Source organism: Lissotriton helveticus, chromosome 10 (genome assembly GCF_964261635.1).
Source record: "Lissotriton helveticus chromosome 10, aLisHel1.1, whole genome shotgun sequence".
In the NCBI taxonomy this organism is placed as follows: Eukaryota; Metazoa; Chordata; class Amphibia; order Caudata; family Salamandridae; genus Lissotriton; species Lissotriton helveticus.
In genome coordinates, this window is record NC_136071.1 from 26,192,049 (window position 1) to 26,212,297 (window position 20,249).

At 49.3% G+C, this 20,249-nt stretch overlaps 1 protein-coding gene across 1 annotated transcript in view; it reads left to right on the plus strand.

The window, feature by feature from the left end:
• The first annotated feature begins 222 nt into the window (after positions 1-222).
• The window catches only part of FLNA (filamin A), a 539,816-nt gene continuing 519,789 nt past the window's right edge, over positions 223-20,249 (plus strand). Inside the window, exon 1 of the mRNA XM_078664611.1 lies at positions 223-331. The gene's annotated coding sequence lies outside the window, so the exon portion shown is untranslated. The remainder of the gene's footprint in view (positions 332-20,249) is intronic.

The following is a 20,249-nucleotide window of genomic DNA, read 5'->3' on the forward strand; positions in this document are numbered from 1 at the left end:
CCCAACAAATGCAGTAGAAAGATCATAATACTCTAAAGTATAAAAAGCTTCAGAAAGTCAAACCAACTCTTTGTTTCCTTTCATCAGTCGTCTTCTTTCTAAGCAAAGCATTGCACGTTGGATTGCATCAATGATAACCCTCTGTCATAAACTTCTGTTTATCCTGGGAGATTCTCTGCACTTTATGTGGGAATGTGACAGGCGGACATTTACAATGCAGCAACCTGGAAGAGCCTTGATACCTTTACTAAGTAAGCACTGCTGCCTGGAAAAGTAGATGTCCTGAAAATTGGCAGTTGGTCAGACAGGTCTGCCGCAGCTACGTCAATAGGTGAGTCTTTTTTCGCTCTGGGTGCTATTTTAGTCTATTTGTTAAACTAAGTGTGGACGTTACGATTGCCAATGATGTTTACGTTGATGATGTTGATACACTGCTTTCTACTCTGATTCAAGCATGTTAATCTATAAAAGATCCAATGCACAGGAAGAAACACGTTAATTAGTGGGTACCTTTAGTGCTCCAGCATTGGTTTTCATAGTTTTGCATGATTGCCTCCCTCTCCCTCGGTCAGAGGCAGAGGGCCTCTGACCGAGGAAGAGAGAGGCAATTATGCAAATCTATTGCTAATAACTTTCACACTCATTCTCAAAATGTAAGATGACCACTGGGGGATGCAGCATTCAGTGCACTATCACCTTATTGGTAAAAGTTTGTGCCTTTTCAAACGACGGGATTTTAAAGTCTACAACCTTGCAGGAATGTTAAAGTCATATACACTCCTATTTCATCAATTTCCATGGTTACTTACCAAAACATGGAGGTTGACCCAATACTGAAACACATTTAACTCCATTAACAAATAACTAAAACCTACCATCTACCAGGATGATCTACTACCTTTAATCATCATCAAAGATAAATGTTCTTTATTCTCCAACTTATGGTGTTGACTAGTTAACTCATCCCTAAGTAAAGCCATCTTTTGGAACTTGCTTCTCCGATAAATAAAACTTTAAGCTGACCACGAAAACATAAACAGCTTTCGAACTGTGGCCAACCCTTCCTGTCTAGGGAAAGCCATTAAAACCATGTAGCCACGCAGTTGTACAAACTCACAGAAAACAACAGTTTATCCAGTATTATTGGTGTCTTTCATAGATTCACATGCCTGAATCATTCCCCGTCGTCGAGACGGGAGTCTCCGGTACATAGAAAAGTAATGTCCTATAGACATATATAGAGAAAAGTAGGCCTAAGGGCCTCCCCTTAGTAGCCTATCTATGTCCTTTTGTAAAAAGGACCAAACTCTAGAAGAGAGCCAATCAGCTAACGCCTCCCTCTAGAACCTTCCTGACAGGAGCTTCAGTCTCTCAGATTTTCTACCGCACGCTGTGCTAAGGGAGTCTCCACCTGAGTTCTCCTCAAGTTTCCTTTTTTCAACCTTATTTCTTCACAACTTTGGATTTCTTCACTTCAATTTTGACCATGGCTGACCTTCAGAAGAAGGGTCTATTCAGGGCATGTACTTCTTGTGGGAAAAAGAGGTTACATGTGGATGACCAGCATAAGACATGTTTATATTGTCTCTATCCGGACCATTCAGCAAAAGACTGCAAGATTTGTAGAACCTTTTCTACAAAGACGCTTAAGGACAGAGAAGGACGCCTTTTAGTCTGGCTTAACAGGCTCAAGACCAGGGACAATCTGGAATCTTCAGAAGAAGATGAGTATTCCTCTGTTTCTTCTAAATTGTCTTTAAAAAGGCCAAGGGTGGCTTCCCCTAGCCCTGCAGACGCTCCTCCAAAGAAGGCTGTCAAAAAACCTTCAGAGACCAAGTCTTCAGCGTCAGACAAGGAGGCACACTCCTTCAAAAAGCCAGCGCCGTCGACGACGACCTCGTCGACGCCCTCATCGGCGCAAAAGAAAGATGTGTCTCCCGTCTACGTTTCCACGACGACAACGACGGTATTGACGACGACAGCATCGTCTACGTTTTCTTCGTCGTCGACGACGACACCCTCATCGACGGCGGGTAAGCCTGTGTCGTCGATTATTCTCATTAAGAAATCGTCGACGGCTCCAGCGCCGACGCCTGTGTCGACGACGAGCAAAGCACCGTCGACATCTGCTTCGTCGAGTGTACCGTCGATGAAGGAATCGGCGACGAAGAAGGTGCCGACGACAGTGGCGTCGTCGACGAAGGTATCGTCGTCGAAGTCATCGTCGACGAAGACATTATCGATGAAGGCAAAGCCGATGGAGCCACAGTCGTCCAGCACACCGTCGACGAAGACATCGTCGACGCCTCAATGGAAACACTCGACGACGGTTCCATCGTCGATGAGGCAAACACAGGAAATGCCATCTGTAGACGGGGGGCCTCCAGGGTCCAGCTGTCGACGAGCCCTTCCATGGTAAAGAGCTAAAAAAAGGCGATTACGCCAGAGTTAACATCCCCGAGTAGAGTGCAGGGATTGCCGCCATCTTGTCTCCTGCAGGATGAGGAGTCGGATGAAGAGTATGACAAACAGGCTACTAGTCCATCCCATCTTGTGGTCAAATGCCAATGCACTGATGAGGATGTTGATGATGTTGAGATGACACAAGAACATGAGGTGCAACAACAGGTTCAGACTCACGTTTCGCCCATTGTATGTCTACCAGCGTCTATAGTGACTGATTTGCGATTTTTGATTCAGGATTACAAACAGCGATTCCCGGAGTCCTCAGCACCAGTGGCTAGGCAGCCTCCTCCAGCAGTGGGGACGGCTCTGTCTCCACGACCCAGACCGCCGGCATTGGTACTCCATCAGGAAAGGGAGCAGATACAAAATCCTCCATCATCGGACGATGAGGAAGGACAACAAGAAGAGGGGGAAATACAAGATGACCCTTCCAATCATGATGACGGTGATGACTACATCATTTCTTCTCCTGCATCCCCAGAGCCCGCTACCTCAGGTTCACCTCCGGCGGACATAGGAGGGTTCCACAATCTGATGGAGAGAGCAGCCAAAAGGTTCCACATGACGATGGAGTCTCAGGAAACTGACTGTTTCCTTTATGATTTTAAGGAGCCACTTAAAAGGACAACCAGATCAATTCCCATAATTGAACTTATTTGGAAAGAGGACCTGCAGTTGATGCAGACTCCAGCCTCGGTTTCAGCACTGGTTCCACGGCTGGACAAAAAATACAAGGCCCCAACATCAGCGCCAGCCTGCCTTACAGGGCATCCCAAACCAGACTCTGTGGATACACAGGCAGCGCAGAAAAAATCCAGGAAAACCTCCTCTCCACTCACAGCCTCTCCAGATAAGGAGGGCAGGAAACTGGACAATATTGGAAAGCGTTTTTCCACCACCTCGGCAATGACAGTAAAAGCTGCAAATTCTATTGCGCTGCTGGGAAGCTATAATAGACAGTTGTGGGCCGACATCGCTCCGTATTTATCTGAGCTGCCAGATGCCACGAAGGAGGAAGTTCAAGCCCTACTTCTGGAAGGCCAATCTTCGGCCTCTGAACTGATCGACTGTGCTCTGGATGTGGCAATGACAGCTAGCAGGTGCAGCTGTCCTGCGTAGGCAGGGGTGCCTCAAATCTACCTCATTTCGGCAGGAGGTGCAATCTAAGGTCCTGGACATGCAATACGATAGACAACACCTGTTTGGAGCCAAGATAGACGAAGCGCTACAAACAATAAAGAAGGACACAGCGAGAGCACTAGGTACTCTGCAATTTAGGAACCAGTCCTTTCGAGGGAACAGAGGCAGAGGACAGACCTCTTACAGAGGCAGTTATCAGAATAGATCATCGTACTCTTACAGCCAAGGCAAGTCGCAATACCAACCTCGCCAACAACAGCAAGGCAGACAATCCTCCTTTGGAAGGTCCAATTTTAGAGGAAAGAACCAACGGAAGGCACTGGCGGACGCCAATGACCTATTCCTACAGCCAGTCCATCCCTCATCTCCTTCTTTGAAAATTGGAGGAAAATTGACCCAATTCCTCAACAATGGGAGGAGGATAACAACGGACCGGTGGGTCCTCCAGTTAATTCAATTTGGACACTCTATAGAATTCGAAACTATCCCTCCAACAACCCCTCCTCGCCCAATGCCCCACAAAAACCTGCGATTGCTTCTTCAAGAAATCTCCATTATGCTACAGAAAGGAGCTATAGCGAGAGTACCAACAGCTTACAAGGGGAGAGGGTTTTACTCCCGCTTCTTTCTCGTTCAAAAGAAGGATAAGAAATGGAGGCCCATTCTAGACCTCAGGGCACTCAACGCATTCTTAAAAGGGCAATCGTTCCGCATGGTCACGATTGAGGAGATCTTGGGGCTTTTAGAGGAGGGAGACTTCATGACGTCCTTAGATCTGCAGGACGCATACTTTCACATCCCAGTCCACAAAACTCACAGGAAATTTCTACGATTCGCAGTGGCGGGGCGGCACTATCAGTTCCGCGTCCTCCCTTTTGGCCTCAAGTCTGCGCCCCGGATATTTACCAAGTGTCTCTCGCCGGTGGCAGCATTCCTCAGACAACATGGCCATCAAGTCTTCCCGTATTTAGACGACTGGCTGGTGAAGGCACCCTCCCTAACAGGCGCAACCAAATCCTCCAACGCCTGTTTGAATCTCTTCAAGCACTTGGGTCTTACACTAAATCAAGACAAATCCACTTTACATCCCTCTCGAGTCATTACTTTCCTCGGAGCAACTCTGGATACAAAAGCTGTGAAGGCTTTCCCATCTCAGGAGAGAAAACGCAAAATCGTCTCTCTGGCCTTAGCTGTGGCTTCAAAGAAAACTTTACCAGTCCGTGCCTTCAAATCCCTCTTGGGAATGATGTCCTCGTGCATTCTGCTCATACCACACTGTCGCCTCCGGATGCGTCCACTCCAAGAGGCTTTTTCCAAACAGTGGACGCAATGCACGGGATCGTTCGAAGACCGCATAAAGATCACGATGCAAATCACCAAGGCATTGCAGTGGTGGAGGTCGCCCAAGAACCTCTCACAGGGATTGCCGTTCCTGCTTCCAGCAACTCCTCATGTCATTACAACGACGCCTCCCTGGAGGGTTGGGGAGCAGTCCTGCAGGAATTGCAGATCAGTGTCAGATGGTCAGAACCGGAGACACGGCTCCATATCAACCTGCTGGAGCTAAGAGCAGTCTTTCTAGCCTTGCAGTCTTTCTTGCCAAGGATCAGGAAGTCCCTAGTGCTCGTCAGGACCGACAACACCACGACGATGCACTACCTGAACAAACAGGGAGGGACGCGTTCGCTAACACTATCTCGCGAATCGCAGAAGAACTGGAATCGGCTCATTCTCCACAGCGTCTCGTTGAGGGTGGAGTACGTCCCAGGCAAGGACAATGTCATAGCAGACGCCCTAAGCAGGCAGAGGTCCTCGACGCACGAATGGGAGCTAGACATAAGAACTACAGTTCAAATCTTCTCAAGATGGGGAACACCGCAAATCGACCTGTTTGTGACCAGAGAAAACACCAAATGCTACAGCTTCGCAAGTTGGCATCCCCAGTCAAGGTCTATCGGAAATGCATTTTCCATCGCATGGCGCAACATCTTTGCGTACGCATTTCCGCCATTCCCAATGATTCCCAGAGTCATCAGGAAGATGAAGGCGTAACCATGCACCTTAATTCTGATAGCCCCATTCTGGCCGAGGCAACATTGGTTCACGGACCTTCATCGCTTCTCTCTACAGCCGCCGATCCATCTGCATCAACATCCATCTCTGCTCACGATGAGCAACAAGCAGATTCAACATCCGGATCTGAAATCTCTCAGGTTGTCGGCCGGCTCCTGAGTACCGAGAATTCAGCAATATGAACATCCCGCAGGATTGTAAAGACATCCTAGCCAGGGCAAGAGTGGACAGCACTAATAAGACTTATTCCCTAAAGTTGAAACGCTTCTGCATCTGGTGTGCGGACAAAGGTCTACGTCCATTTGCCACCTCTCCAGAACAAATAGTACCCTACTTGCTGCATCTGGCGCAGTCGGACCTTGCCCACTCCTCCATAAGGGTACATTTGGCGGCGATCTCAAGATTTAAAAGAACGTCTAAAGGGCCCTCTCTCTGGTCTAGTAGACTTATAAAACAGTTTCTCAAAGGTCTCTATAGATCTTTTCCTCGACCAAGGATGATACCTCCAACATGGCACTTGAATGTGGTTCTTAATCAACTGATGAAACACCCTTTTGAACCCATTCACAGAGCAGACGTGAAATACGTCTTGTGGAAGACGGCTCTCCTCCTGGCGCTTACATCAGCAAGGAGGGTCAGTGAACTGCAGGCTCTTTCTATTCAAGACCCCTTCCTGCAGTTTAGGGATGACAGAGTCATTTTAAGGACCAATCCCAGGTTTATTCCTAAAGTCCCGTCGGACTTCCACTTAAACGAACCTGTGATCCTCAGATCATTCTTTCCAAATCCCAGCACCGCTGCTGAGAGATCGCTCTACTCATTGGACCTTAAGAGATGTCTAAAATTTTATATTGACAAAACCAAACATTTCAGAAAATCTAAACAACTCTTCATAGCCTTCAGTAGGCCTAGGAAAGGTCTACCGCTGACCAAACAAAGCATCTCCAGATGGATCTCTTTGGCAATCGCTGTAGGAAGGTAGATCCCTGACTATGGTTGCCCCCAACTTTTTGCCTGGTGTTTTGCTGGTTTTCTGACTTAGTTGACCTGGGGCCCTGCTATTCAGGACCCCAGGCCTACTGCTCTCTCTGTAAAATGGATTCCATGTACCCTAGGTACATATCCAATTGGATACTGAGTCACCTTATCAGTCCCTGTACAGTGTACCTTAGGTACCCAGGGCATAGGTGTACCCAGGGCCTACCAGGGGCTGCAGCATGTATTATGCCACCCCTGGCTGGCCATCCAAATCTGACACAACTGGCTGCTTGACAGCTGGGGCAAGGTGGTGTAATCACACTTTGCTTTAGATATAGTATACCTATATCTAACCCTAAAATGGACACACAGATCTCCTATCAGTCACTCCTATGGCAGGCCTTAACAATCCTGAAGGCAGAGTGCTTGGAATCGTGTGAGATGGTGCTCTGGCATGAGCTGAGCCTGTCTGCGGCTTTCGGGATCCATCCCTTAGCCGTTTCCATGATATCGCATACCATATACTCTTAAGTGCATTATAATCCTCGCGGTTATATGCCAACTCTGGTATAGCTTTATCAAAACATGTCGAGTAAGGTGTCATACGAATTGGAATACTAACCCCTCGCCAATTCTGGCGACGGGGTTAGCATTCCACCCTTCTAGAGGGACACGACATGTATGTAACCCCTAACCCCGGTTAAAGTCAGACAGAGCCTTAGCATCCACAAAATGGATGCTGCCACCGAGACACAAGTCTGCCCTCCTGCTGCTGGGAGTCCTCCCAGAGCAGGAGATAAGGACAAAGGGTTTCCTGCCAGGGGCGGTGCCAGCACCGTCCCAGACAGGGTTTTGTGTATTGTAGGTAGGCAGGGCTTCAGAGGAAGGTGACTGCACGTGGCACCCCGGTGCTCACTGTGCATAGGCTGGCTTGAACCAGTTCCAGGGACACTCCAGACCCTGTGCTGGGGAAAAGCCCGCCAAGGAAGTGGGTGTAACCACCCCCCTCCTGGTCCCACCCCTAGGGCAGGACTTAGTCGCGTGCCAGCCCCCTTTTCCCAGATAAAGGTAGGGACTGGCCCCCTTCCAAATCAGATCATCTTTGGAATCAAGATACCACTTTCCACGAAAGGACTTCACGATTTCTTCTTCAAGATTCTCCCTTGTGGCTAAGGAGTAGTCACCCTGCATCCGCAGGCACCATCTAAGAACACTGCGGTCTGCTGCACGTCCTTCCTCCGGAATCCGACTGCCCAGCTCGACGAGACCCGGCTTCCCTGGCACCTCTGACCTCTACCCACCTCTACAGCACAGCTGAGAACCGTGGGTGCGACGAGACCTCGAGGGACCGGCCATCGCCAAGACTGCACGACTTCTGCACAGCAAGCCCACCGAGTAATTTCCTGGTGAGTGCTTTGGGGTCCGAGAAGCCCCCACCCTGAGCAGCTCCAGCACCGAAGAGCAGCCCCCCAGCATCTCCACGATCGGCGTGGGGCCCTTCTGCTTTTTGCTGCTCACTGCGTTGTTTGGCTACTAGCCCGCTGGCTTGTGGCCTTCCGAACGACGCCCGACGACAACACTGCTGCTGGTCTGGTTGCTCCAGACTGGCCCTTGCTTCCCTCCATCGGAGAAGTACCCTGGACCCTCCTGGTCCGGCTAAGACGCCATTTTAGGTCCACCGCGTGGGCCTTGCATTTGCCAAGACTTGTTGCCCAATCCTGGGTCCAGCGACGTCGACAGCAAGAACCTTCGTGGGACAGCTCGCACCTCCATCCTGGTCGCCGACAACGCCTCCTGGTCCGAGAGACTGCAGAGCCCAGCAGCGCCCACTCACCTGACTGCGGTGACTTCGCCCGGTGCCATCCTGGTGCCCACTTAATCACTGGCTAGTGATTCAAGAACTTGGTCCCCTCTGCTTTCAGGTTTCCTTCTTCCTTGATCCAGGCTTGGATCCATCGAACTTTCCTTCACTGGTCGCCTGCCAGCAACTTCCTTCTTCCAGGCTCCTGGTCCGGCAACGAGATTCCCGACGTCTTTTCAGACCTATGCAGCTGCAGCCCCTGGGCTAGGTAACTTCGGCACTTCGGTGTCCCAGCATAGCCTCACTATCCAAGGGTCAGGATCCACTGTCGTTTTCTCCCTACCAGGTCGGGTTCGCCCGTGAACACTAACTTTGCCTTTACTAGCCTCCATAGACTTTGTCCCGCATCCCGCGTGAGAGTGCACACTCTGCACCCGAGTCCCCTAGGTCTCCTAGAAGTAATCTAACGATTCCCTAGTCAAGTCCTAGCGATTCCAAAGCCTATTAGTACTGTACTTACCTGCTAGTAATTTCGCATTCCACTTTTAGAGTATATGGTTTTTCGTGCCCCTCGGGCATTTGTGTATAACGTGCTAACTTAAGTATTTTCATAAGAGTTTTGTTGTGTGCTTAGCACCCTGTCCTCATAAAGAGTACAGGGTTGTTGTGATTCTAATAAATACATTGTTTATTTTCATAACACTTGTGTGGTGTCCTTTCACTGGGTGTTCAAGGGGTAATGTGATGGTAAAACAGCTGGCTTAACACGCCCTCTAGAGTCTTAGCCTTAGACTGCTCATATCCATGCTACTAGGATAGCTGGTCTATAAGGTTGACTTACAACCAATCATCAATGAGGGTTGTTTGGACTGATATATAGTGATCACTAGAATAGTGAACACTGCACATCAGGCCAACTTCTCACATTGGTGAGCAGCGGTTGGGATTTGAGCTTGCTGTTGTTTTACCACACATGCCCTAAGAATATCTTGTGAAAGATCACATAAGTACTAAAGGTACATATAACTTAGCTTAGAATACTCTGAGTTCTACTGAACCAGCTGTTGTAGCTCCTAGGGCCTAGCACACCCTAAACTACAACTCTAGCAAGGGATCAGTAGGCAAACATATAGTGTAGGTAAGTGCACCACTTACACCTCACTAGAAAAGCATGTCTAACCATGGAGAGTCCACTGAGACTCCCCTGGTAAGTGTTGACCCTCCACAGGTCACTTCCAGATATGCAGCTCTCAGTTTCCAGGAGATGAGACAAGTCTGTACCTCCAGGAAACTGAAGCAGGGGTCTAACCCCACCATTCCCTTTCTGATAGGTCTCTTAGAGACATATGATGCCAGAAAGATTTCTCAGTTACATGAGAACATGCCAGCCTTAGAGGGAACCTCTGGGGATCCAGACCTCCCCAACACTGCTACTGCAGTTGAGGAGGAGGATCAAGAGGAACTCTCTGGGGATGAGGTAGACAAAGGTCTTGAGGTAGTCAGAAGGCTAACTAGGGCCAACTTAGACCTACTTGGGGAAGGATCTGGGGGACCCCCAGTACTGACCCTAATGAGGCCTAACCTTGGAGTTAGGAGAGATAGATCTCCTTCTAGGGACTCCATTAGATCTCTGCACTCTAATGCCTCTTCTCAGGGGAGAAGGAACTCTCCCCAGAGGAGATTGACTTCCCCTCAGAGAAGAGAGCATGAAGCAAGGATGAGACAAGCTAGACTGAGGATTGAAAGGGAAGAACTTGCCCTGGCCAAAGAAAAGCTTGCATTTGCTAGAGAGCAGCAGATGAGTGGGTTAGCTCCCACTGGTGGCAGCAATCTCCCAAGAGAAAAAGAGAAGGGTTTAGATACTAAACACCTGACTAAGATAGTGCCCCCCTTTAAACAAGGGGATGACATCCAGAAATGGATGGCTGCTTTGGAGAGGGCCTGCACTGTGCAGTGCATTCCCCAGAGTCAGTGGGCAGCTATACTGTGGCTCTCCTTTGATGGTAAAGGTAGAGATAAGCTCCTCACTACAAGAGTGGAGGATGCTAATGTTTACCAGGTCCTGAAAAATGCACTGGTTGATGGGTTTGGCTTAACCACTGAGCAGTACAGGTTGCTGTTCAGAGACACCCAGAAAACTCAGTCTCAGGACTGGTCTGACTTTGTTGATTGTGCCACTAAGGCTTTGGAAGGCTGGCTACTGGGTAGTAAGGTTACTGATTTCAAGGGATTGTATAATCTAATTATGAGAGAGCAAGTCTTAAATAATTGTCAGAACCAGTTATTACACCAGCACCTGGTAGACTCTGATCTGACCTCTCCACAAGAATTGGGTAAGAGGGCAGACAAATGGGTCAGAACCAGGATTAGGCCCAAGAACCAAGGTGGTGACCAGAAAAAGGAATCAACCAAGCCTCAAGAGAAGGGTGGGAATAAATCTACAGATCAAACCACATCAGGGCCCCAAAAATCCTCTGAGGGGGGTGGGTCCCAGAATCCTTCCAATAACCAGAAGAAACCTTATTGTTATCCCTGTAAACAGGTGGGTCATTTAAAAACTGACAGCAGTTGCCCAAAGAATAACAATAAGGAAAACATACCCCCAAGTAACATTCCCAAACCTCCTGTTACTACTAGTAGTAATCCCCCAGGTGGTGGGAGTGCCCCCAAGAATTTGGGTGCATTTACTTTGGGAGTTCCTGGGGACTCAGGCCTAACCAGATCCCCAAACTTAGATACTCTTGTCTGTGAGACTGGCATGGGGTTTGCCAACTTCACAACTTGTCCCAACACTTTGGGCAAGTACAGACAGGAGCCCCTCATCAATGGAATGAAAGTTGAGGCCTATAGAGATACAGGGGCTAGCATCACCATGGTGACTGAGAGTCTAGTCCCCTCAAGGCAACTTTTACCTGGTGCCACATACCAGGTGGTAAACATTGATGGAGTGAAGAAAACTCATCCCATGGCAGTAGTAAATCTCAGCTGGGGAAGTGTCACTGGCCCCAAGAGAGTGGCAGTGTCATCCAACTTGCCTGTAGATTGCCTACTGGGGAATGATTTAGAGACCTCAGCCTGGGCTGAGGTAGAGCAAGAAACCCATTCTAGAATGGTAAACCCCCATGGTAAGGTTAGTGGGGCAGTGTTAGCCACAGCCCAAGTCCAAGATATCCTCCCTGAACAGGTCAGGAGGGTTGTGCCAGTCACAACCCAATCTCAGACAACTTCCTTCCCAGAACAGGTTGTCAAGGCTGTCATGGTAACAGCCCACACCCAAACTGAGCCCCCTCCTGAAAAGGTTGGGAGAGTTGTGATGGCCACAGCTCAAACTCAGACAGATGATAGTGTTGTGAAGCCTGAAACTATGGATCACTCCACTCAGACAGAGAGTATTGAGGAGGAAGAGAAATCTCCCTCCCACCAGACTTTAGGAAAGGATCAGCCTCCCCAGGGAACTGATCTGACCCCTTGTGAAGAAACTGCCACAGAGGTAGTCAGGCCTAGCCTGGCAGAACCCCTGATGTCAGTGGACCCTTCCAAGGTGGGACCCAGTCTGGAGCAGGTAACCTGCCCCTCTCTACCCTGCCTCAGTCAGCCCAGGGCTGTAGAGGTCAGGGAGGCCAGTGTTGGACCCCAAAGGGCCCCCTGTCCAAAAGAATTCCCCAATCAGCAGATTAAGGGCACTGAAGCTAGTAGTCCTAGCCAAGTGAAAATAAAACACACTCCTGAGGGATCCCCCTTAAAATTAGTTAGGGACCTCCCCCAGATGGACACTGTTGGGCACAGCCAAACTTGGGACCTGAGGGCCCCAGACCTGACCTGTCCCTCCAGTAAGCCAAACAGAGGGACCCAACCTCCAGCTGTAGGTAGCCAGAGGTTGACCCTGAGAGCCCAAAACAACTCAGTCTTGGAAAGAAAGGCCTCTATGGTGGATAATGATTGGAGGAAGCTGAGCCCAAAATTAGTGGAGCCTCACTTCAGTACTCCATTTCAGCAACAGCCTTTTACTTTGCCAAAACACACCATAGGTAGAGATTCCCTATGGTGGAGACCCTCAGACACCCTTAGGGTGAGGGATTGCTTAGTGGACCATGAGATAGGGGGTAACCATGCCAGTGCTGGTACTTCCTTATATGGCCACTCAGGCAATATAGGCTTACCTGGCAAGGCTAGCCTTATCTCCTTTCGTTTGGGGGGGGTTATGTAGGAAGGTAGATCCCTGACTATGGTTGCCCCCAACTTTTTGCCTGGTGTTTTGCTGGTTTTCTGACTTAGTTGACCTGGGGCCCTGCTATTCAGGACCCCAGGCCTACTGCTCTCTCTGTAAAATGGATTCCATGTACCCTAGGTACATATCCAATTGGATACTGAGTCACCTTATCAGTCCCTGTACAGTGTACCTTAGGTACCCAGGGCATAGGTGTACCCAGGGCCTACCAGGGGCTGCAGCATGTATTATGCCACCCCTGGCTGGCCATCCAAATCTGACACAACTGGCTGCTTGACAGCTGGGGCAAGGTGGTGTAATCACCCTTTGCTTTAGATATAGTATACCTATATCTAACCCTAAAATGGACACACAGATCTCCTATCAGTCACTCCTATGGCAGGCCTTAACAATCCTGAAGGCAGAGTGCTTGGAATCGTGTGAGATGGTGCTCTGGCATGAGCTGAGCCTGTCTGCGGCTTTCGGGATCCATCCCTTAGCCGTTTCCATGATATCGCATACCATATACTCTTAAGTGCATTATAATCCTCGCGGTTATATGCCAACTCTGGTATAGCTTTATCAAAACATGTCGAGTAAGGTGTCATACGAATTGGAATACTAACCCCTCGCCAATTCTGGCGACGGGGTTAGCATTCCACCCTTCTAGAGGGACACGACATGTATGTAACCCCTAACCCCGGTTAAAGTCAGACAGAGCCTTAGCATCCACAAAATGGATGCTGCCACCGAGACACAAGTCTGCCCTCCTGCTGCTGGGAGTCCTCCCAGAGCAGGAGATAAGGACAAAGGGTTTCCTGCCAGGGGCGGTGCCAGCACCGTCCCAGACAGGGTTTTGTGTATTGTAGGTAGGCAGGGCTTCAGAGGAAGGTGACTGCACGTGGCACCCCGGTGCTCACTGTGCATAGGCTGGCTTGAACCAGTTCCAGGGACACTCCAGACCCTGTGCTGGGGAAAAGCCCGCCAAGGAAGTGGGTGTAACCACCCCCCTCCTGGTCCCACCCCTAGGGCAGGACTTAGTCGCGTGCCAGCCCCCTTTTCCCAGATAAAGGTAGGGACTGGCCCCCTTCCAAATCAGATCATCTTTGGAATCAAGATACCACTTTCCACGAAAGGACTTCACGATTTCTTCTTCAAGATTCTCCCTTGTGGCTAAGGAGTAGTCACCCTGCATCCGCAGGCACCATCTAAGAACACTGCGGTCTGCTGCACGTCCTTCCTCCGGAATCCGACTGCCCAGCTCGACGAGACCCGGCTTCCCTGGCACCTCTGACCTCTACCCACCTCTACAGCACAGCTGAGAACCGTGGGTGCGACGAGACCTCGAGGGACCGGCCATCGCCAAGACTGCACGACTTCTGCACAGCAAGCCCACCGAGTAATTTCCTGGTGAGTGCTTTGGGGTCCGAGAAGCCCCCACCCTGAGCAGCTCCAGCACCGAAGAGCAGCCCCCCAGCATCTCCACGATCGGCGTGGGGCCCTTCTGCTTTTTGCTGCTCACCGCGTTGTTTGGCTACTAGCCCGCTGGCTTGTGGCCTTCCGAACGACGCCCGACGACAACACTGCTGCTGGTCTGGTTGCTCCAGACTGGCCCTTGCTTCCCTCCATCGGAGAAGTACCCTGGACCCTCCTGGTCCGGCTAAGACGCCATTTTAGGTCCACCGCGTGGGCCTTGCATTTGCCAAGACTTGTTGCCCAATCCTGGGTCCAGCGACGTCGACAGCAAGAACCTTCGTGGGACAGCTCGCACCTCCATCCTGGTCGCCGACAACGCCTCCTGGTCCGAGAGACTGCAGAGCCTAGCAGCGCCCACTCACCTGACTGCGGTGACTTCGCCCGGTGCCATCCTGGTGCCCACTTAATCACTGGCTAGTGATTCAAGAACTTGGTCCCCTCTGCTTTCAGGTTTCCTTCTTCCTTGATCCAGGCTTGGATCCATCGAACTTTCCTTCACTGGTCGCCTGCCAGCAACTTCCTTCTTCCAGGCTCCTGGTCCGGCAACGAGATTCCCGACGTCTTTTCAGACCTATGCAGCTGCAGCCCCTGGGCTAGGTAACTTCGGCACTTCGGTGTCCCAGCATAGCCTCACTATCCAAGGGTCAGGATCCACTGTCGTTTTCTCCCTACCAGGTCGGGTTCGCCCGTGAACACTAACTTTGCCTTTACTAGCCTCCATAGACTTTGTCCCGCATCCCGCGTGAGAGTGCACACTCTGCACCCGAGTCCCCTAGGTCTCCTAGAAGTAATCTAACGATTCCCTAGTCAAGTCCTAGCGATTCCAAAGCCTATTAGTACTGTACTTACCTGCTAGTAATTTCGCATTCCACTTTTAGAGTATATGGTTTTTCGTGCCCCTCGGGCATTTGTGTATAACGTGCTAACTTAAGTATTTTCATAAGAGTTTTGTTGTGTGCTTAGCACCCTGTCCTCATAAAGAGTACAGGGTTGTTGTGATTCTAATAAATACATTGTTTATTTTCATAACACTTGTGTGGTGTCCTTTCACTGGGTGTTCAAGGGGTAATGTGATGGTAAAACAGCTGGCTTAACACGCCCTCTAGAGTCTTAGCCTTAGACTGCTCGTATCCATGCTACTAGGATAGCTGGTCTATAAGGTTGACTTACAACCAATCATCAATGAGGGTTGTTTGGACTGATATATAGTGATCACTAGAATAGTGAACACTGCACATCAGGCCAACTTCTCACAATCGCCTTTTGCCACGACAGAGCCGGACAGCCATTACACTCTAAAATCAGGGCGCACTCTTCAAGGGCCATGTCAACTTCTATGGCACTGTTTGCAGGAGTGCCGGTTCTCGACATCTGCAGGGCGGCGACGTGGAAGTCGCCTCGTACCTTCACCAGGCACTACTGCTTGGATACAGAGCTGATGAAGGATGCTGCAGTGGGGCAGGCAGTACTACGCCATCTTTTCCAGTAAGGTGAGCCTTCCTCCATCCCTCCATCCTTTTCTGGTATGCACATTTTTCTGTTACTACTTCTGGTTGATATATATATATATGATGGTTCATAGTCGCATGATATGTATTATCTAATGACTTATATATGGTGTTCCGTCAGAAATGTGCACAGGATATTGCTTGCTACTCTGATTCAGGCATGTGAATCTATGAAAGACACCCATAATACTGGATAAGAAATGCGTTACTTACCTGTAACTGCAGTTATCCAGTATTGGTGTCTTTCATAGATTCACATGCAACCCTCCCGCCTCCCCTGGAAGGACTCACTTATCTCTCTATCAGTGCTACGCCTACTTAGCTTGGTGCGTACGAAAATCTGAGAGACTGAGGCTCCTGTCAGGAAGGTTCTAGAGGGAGGTGTTAGCTGATTGGCTCTCTTCTAGAGTTTGGCCCTTTTTACAAAAGGACATAGATAGGCTACTAAGGGGAGGCCCTTAGGCCTACTTTTCTCTATATATGTCTATAGGACATTACTTTTCTATGTACCGGAGACTCCCGTCTCGACGACGGGGAATGATTCAGGCATGTGAATCTATGAAAGACACCAATACTGGATAACTGCAGTTACAGGTAAGTAACGCATTTCTTCCTTGCCCTTTTCAAATCCTGCTTTGATGGTGTCTGCAGTAATGAAACTACCATCCTAAACACAGTGAACGATACCACTGTATTATAGATGGTGGATCAGAATGTTCTTGCTCTTCTGGACTTGTCGGCAGCTTTCAAGAGAACTGAATGCCTTTTTGCACTTAGCAATTATGAAATAAAGTAAAATAATGTGACTTTTAAAGCCTTAGCGACTGTTTGACATCAAAGAGCATAAACCAATCCTCCCCTCCAGTAACATTTGACATTAGGTGCGTCTCTCTTCTTATTGAAAGTGGTCTATGGCAACTCAGCCCTAGCTGGTCTTCCTACCTACCTCTTGGCAGCAATCAAAAATAACATACACTAAGGAGGGATGTGTAACTAATATGAGGAATCTTAGCGACAGCTGGGAAGCGATGCATGCTACTGAACTGCATGTACCAACTATGTACGATTGTTTATTGAAGATCTACACTGTACTTGTAGGTCATTATGATATTTTGTACTGTGATATTACTGCATATAATAAAATATTTTTAAAAAAATACATACACTTAGCTTCCAGACTTCTGTTGGGTACTAAAAAGTGTGAGCATATAACCCAATCCTCAGAAACTTGCACTGGCTTCCTCTCGAGGCCAGAATACAATTCTAGCTGGCTTGTATCACGCAGATGGCCTTACATCTCAGCACATCATGTTATTTGAGATCCACAATGATCTGGCAACCAACTCAATTTAAGAAGCATATAGAATCATACACTTGAACATAGGAACATTAAAGCTTGAAAAGCAGCCACAATTCTTTTCAGGAGCTGCCACACTCGCTACCCGTGCAACTTCAATAGTCCAAATCTGTACTCATTTTTCATAAAAGACTAACATGTTTCCTTTTTGCCATCTAAAGCTATGAATCTCAGTCAGTGCAATGTAACAGAATCTCCACCGAACTTCTTTCCTCTGAGTCCCCTTTGCTTTGATACTTCTTCCTGTCTTTTCCTGTCTCTCACCTCCAGTAACATCGATTTGCCTACTTCACTTATGCCTTCCACTTTATCCTTCCAAATTGCCCGTCCAATTCTTTGTTCCAACTTCAACTCTGATTTGTTCTCACTCATTCTACTCTTTCATCCCACAGCATACCCCTCTCTCAGCTTCTTGCCTCTTTGGGAGTACATTTTGCAACAAGCAAAATGACTTTTATTCTGTTATATGCTTGCTCATCTCATTAGAAGTCCTTTCTTTAACCTTGACTACTTCCTGCCCATTGCTGACTTTATTGATCCTGTGTGAGTTAGAAGTGTCCTTCCTTCCCTCCACAGAGCCGGTATAAGGCATGGGCAACGTTGGGTGGTTGGGTGGTGTATCTTAATTAAAATAATCTACCATCATAGACCCACCCAGGTACAAAAGAAAAAGTGTGGATCAGCGAGAAAGCTGTTGCTACCGTGAGGTGCTTTCTCTCTGATCCACACTTTTTCTTTTGTACATGGGTGGGTCTATGATGGTAGATTATTTTAATTAAGATACACCACAACACAGTGACTTAGATAAGTCTATGAGGGAGTTATAAGAATTTTAGGTGACCCCTCAAGTGTTGGAAACGCAGATTTGGGTGTAACTCTGGATGATCAGGCCCATTGTTGGTTTGTAACAACGTTGCTCTGGCCCAGGGCCCCAGTCTTTCAGGGGGGCCCTGATGGAGCCAGCTCTATTCTGCAGAGCCTTACGCTCAAGTCTTTGAATAATTCTTAAATATATTGTTTTAAATACGGTTTCCTTTTCATTTATTTTTCATTTTAGTGAGGCGTGAGAGTCTATTACAGACATTTTGCAGAGAAATGTTGTTTATGTTTCATGCAACATCCATGAAAACATTTCTTTTAGATCCACACGGGACCTCACATGAGAAATTGGAGGGGTCACATAGATTATTTGCAGTACTATTAGTGGGTTGCTGCTGTGCTACCATCCCTGAACATTAAATGTAACAACTTCAGAATTTGAACGAGTGCGCCTGTGTACTGTCAGTGACCTGGCCAAAGATGGCATAAAAGTTCTGAAATTGGATCGTAAACTCAAAGCTGTTCCGAACAGGGGCCTCACATCCTTAAGATGACCACGCCTCTCCACCCACATGGCCACAAGTTACTGTTCACCTGTGGCTGCCTCGCGGCTGCTGTTCGACCTCACAGACAGTGTTGGGCCCCAGAATGAAACGAGAACCTACGTCCTAGCGTGCCACCTCTGCCTAGCAGCGCTGTCTCGTCGCCATCTCTTCGCATTCCCGCGAGCTCCAGGGCTCTGTGTGCCCAACATGTTGACACAAGGTGGGGCGAGGGCAGGCTCTAAATAAACAGTAATATTAGCGCCTCACGTTTCATTGGCTGAAGTCCTCACTTGGCTTCCAGCGCAGCATTTGTTAGGGCTTACCTGTTCTGACCTACTTTGGTGAAACAGGGCATTGTTTGTGGAGGAGCGCGGGCACGACACGAGCACGTTAAAGTATTCCAACCAGGCGCTGATAGATGCAATGCATGGTTGTTGGCAGGGGTTTAAGTGGGCCGGGTCTCACCGGTGCTGAGCACCGGCAGTTTTTAAAAGGAGGCCTCGAAACAGTTCTCTATCGTGCTCGTTTTTCCCCAGACTGCAGTGACAGCAGGCACATGGGTGTGCGCTGCTCATAGTATCACCATTGGCATCCTTTCCCACCCCTCCAACATAACATACATTCAAATAAATAAACACACCACACATTTTTTGTTTGGGTAAAGTTCCTGCAGGTTTATTACATACACTGTTATGTATTAGGGGAGTTATCATACGGACCTTCCAAGGGCAGGCAACCAACTAGGCCGCCTGCCCGCCAGATGAGCCAGGCAGCACTGGGGCGAACCCCACCTGTGCTGCCCTTACTGGTGATCCTCTTACCAGGTCATGTGACACTTGGTCCCTTAAAATCTCACGCCCCTTTCAAGGCGGAGCGTAGCATAGCAAACCCCCGGTTGTTCAGGCCCACAACTGCCCGAAGGACTAACGGGGCGCCGACGCGGATTACCAGGAACCTCCCATGAGGCTCCTAGGATTTGGCTTTGGCACCCCCTATGGTGCCGCGCAGAGATACCCTTCTGTACCGCTCTGCTTCCAGATCACCATGTAACTCCGCCTGCAACGATAAAGAAAACATTACAACATTCTCTGCCTCCTACCTGCCACAAACGACGCCGGGTAAGCAGTAGGGTGGGAGACGGCGTGTCGGGCGCACAAAGAGGGCGCTAAAATGGTGGGGGAGGCATATATACCCTCCCCAAGTCCTGGCGCCCAGGAAGAGACGCCCCTAGCGCACCGCAACCTGGCTGGGGGACTCCACCCAGAGTCCCTGCCCCTGAAGGGGGCGGGGCTGTGGGGTACCCAGGTGACACTAGAATGCTGACCTCTCTAGTGGCCCCCTGCGAGGGCCTTGGTCAGCCGCATAGTATCACCATTGGCATCCTTTCCCACCCCTCCAACATAACATACATGCAAATAAATAAAGACACCACACATTTTTGTTTGGGTAAAGTTGCTGCAGGTTTATTACATACACCGTTATGTAATAGGTGGGTTGTCTTACGGGCGGTCCAAGGGCACGCAACCAACTGGGCCGCCTGCCCGCCTGATGAGCCAGGCAGCACTGGGGCGTACCCCACCTGTGCTGCCGTTACTGGTGATCCTCTTCCCGGATCACTAGACACTTGGTCCCTTATTACTCACGCCCCTATCAAAGCGGAGCATAGCATAGCAAACCCCCGGTTTTTCAGGCCCACAACCGCCCGAAGGACTGATGGGGCGCCGACACGGTTTTCCAGGAACCTCCCATGAGGCGCCTAGGATTTGGCTCTGGCACCCCCATGGTGCCACGCAGAGGTACCCTTCTTCTACCGCTTTGCTTCCAGATCGCCCTGTAACTCCGCCACAGCTCTGGGGGTGGCCACCATCACCGCCAGAGG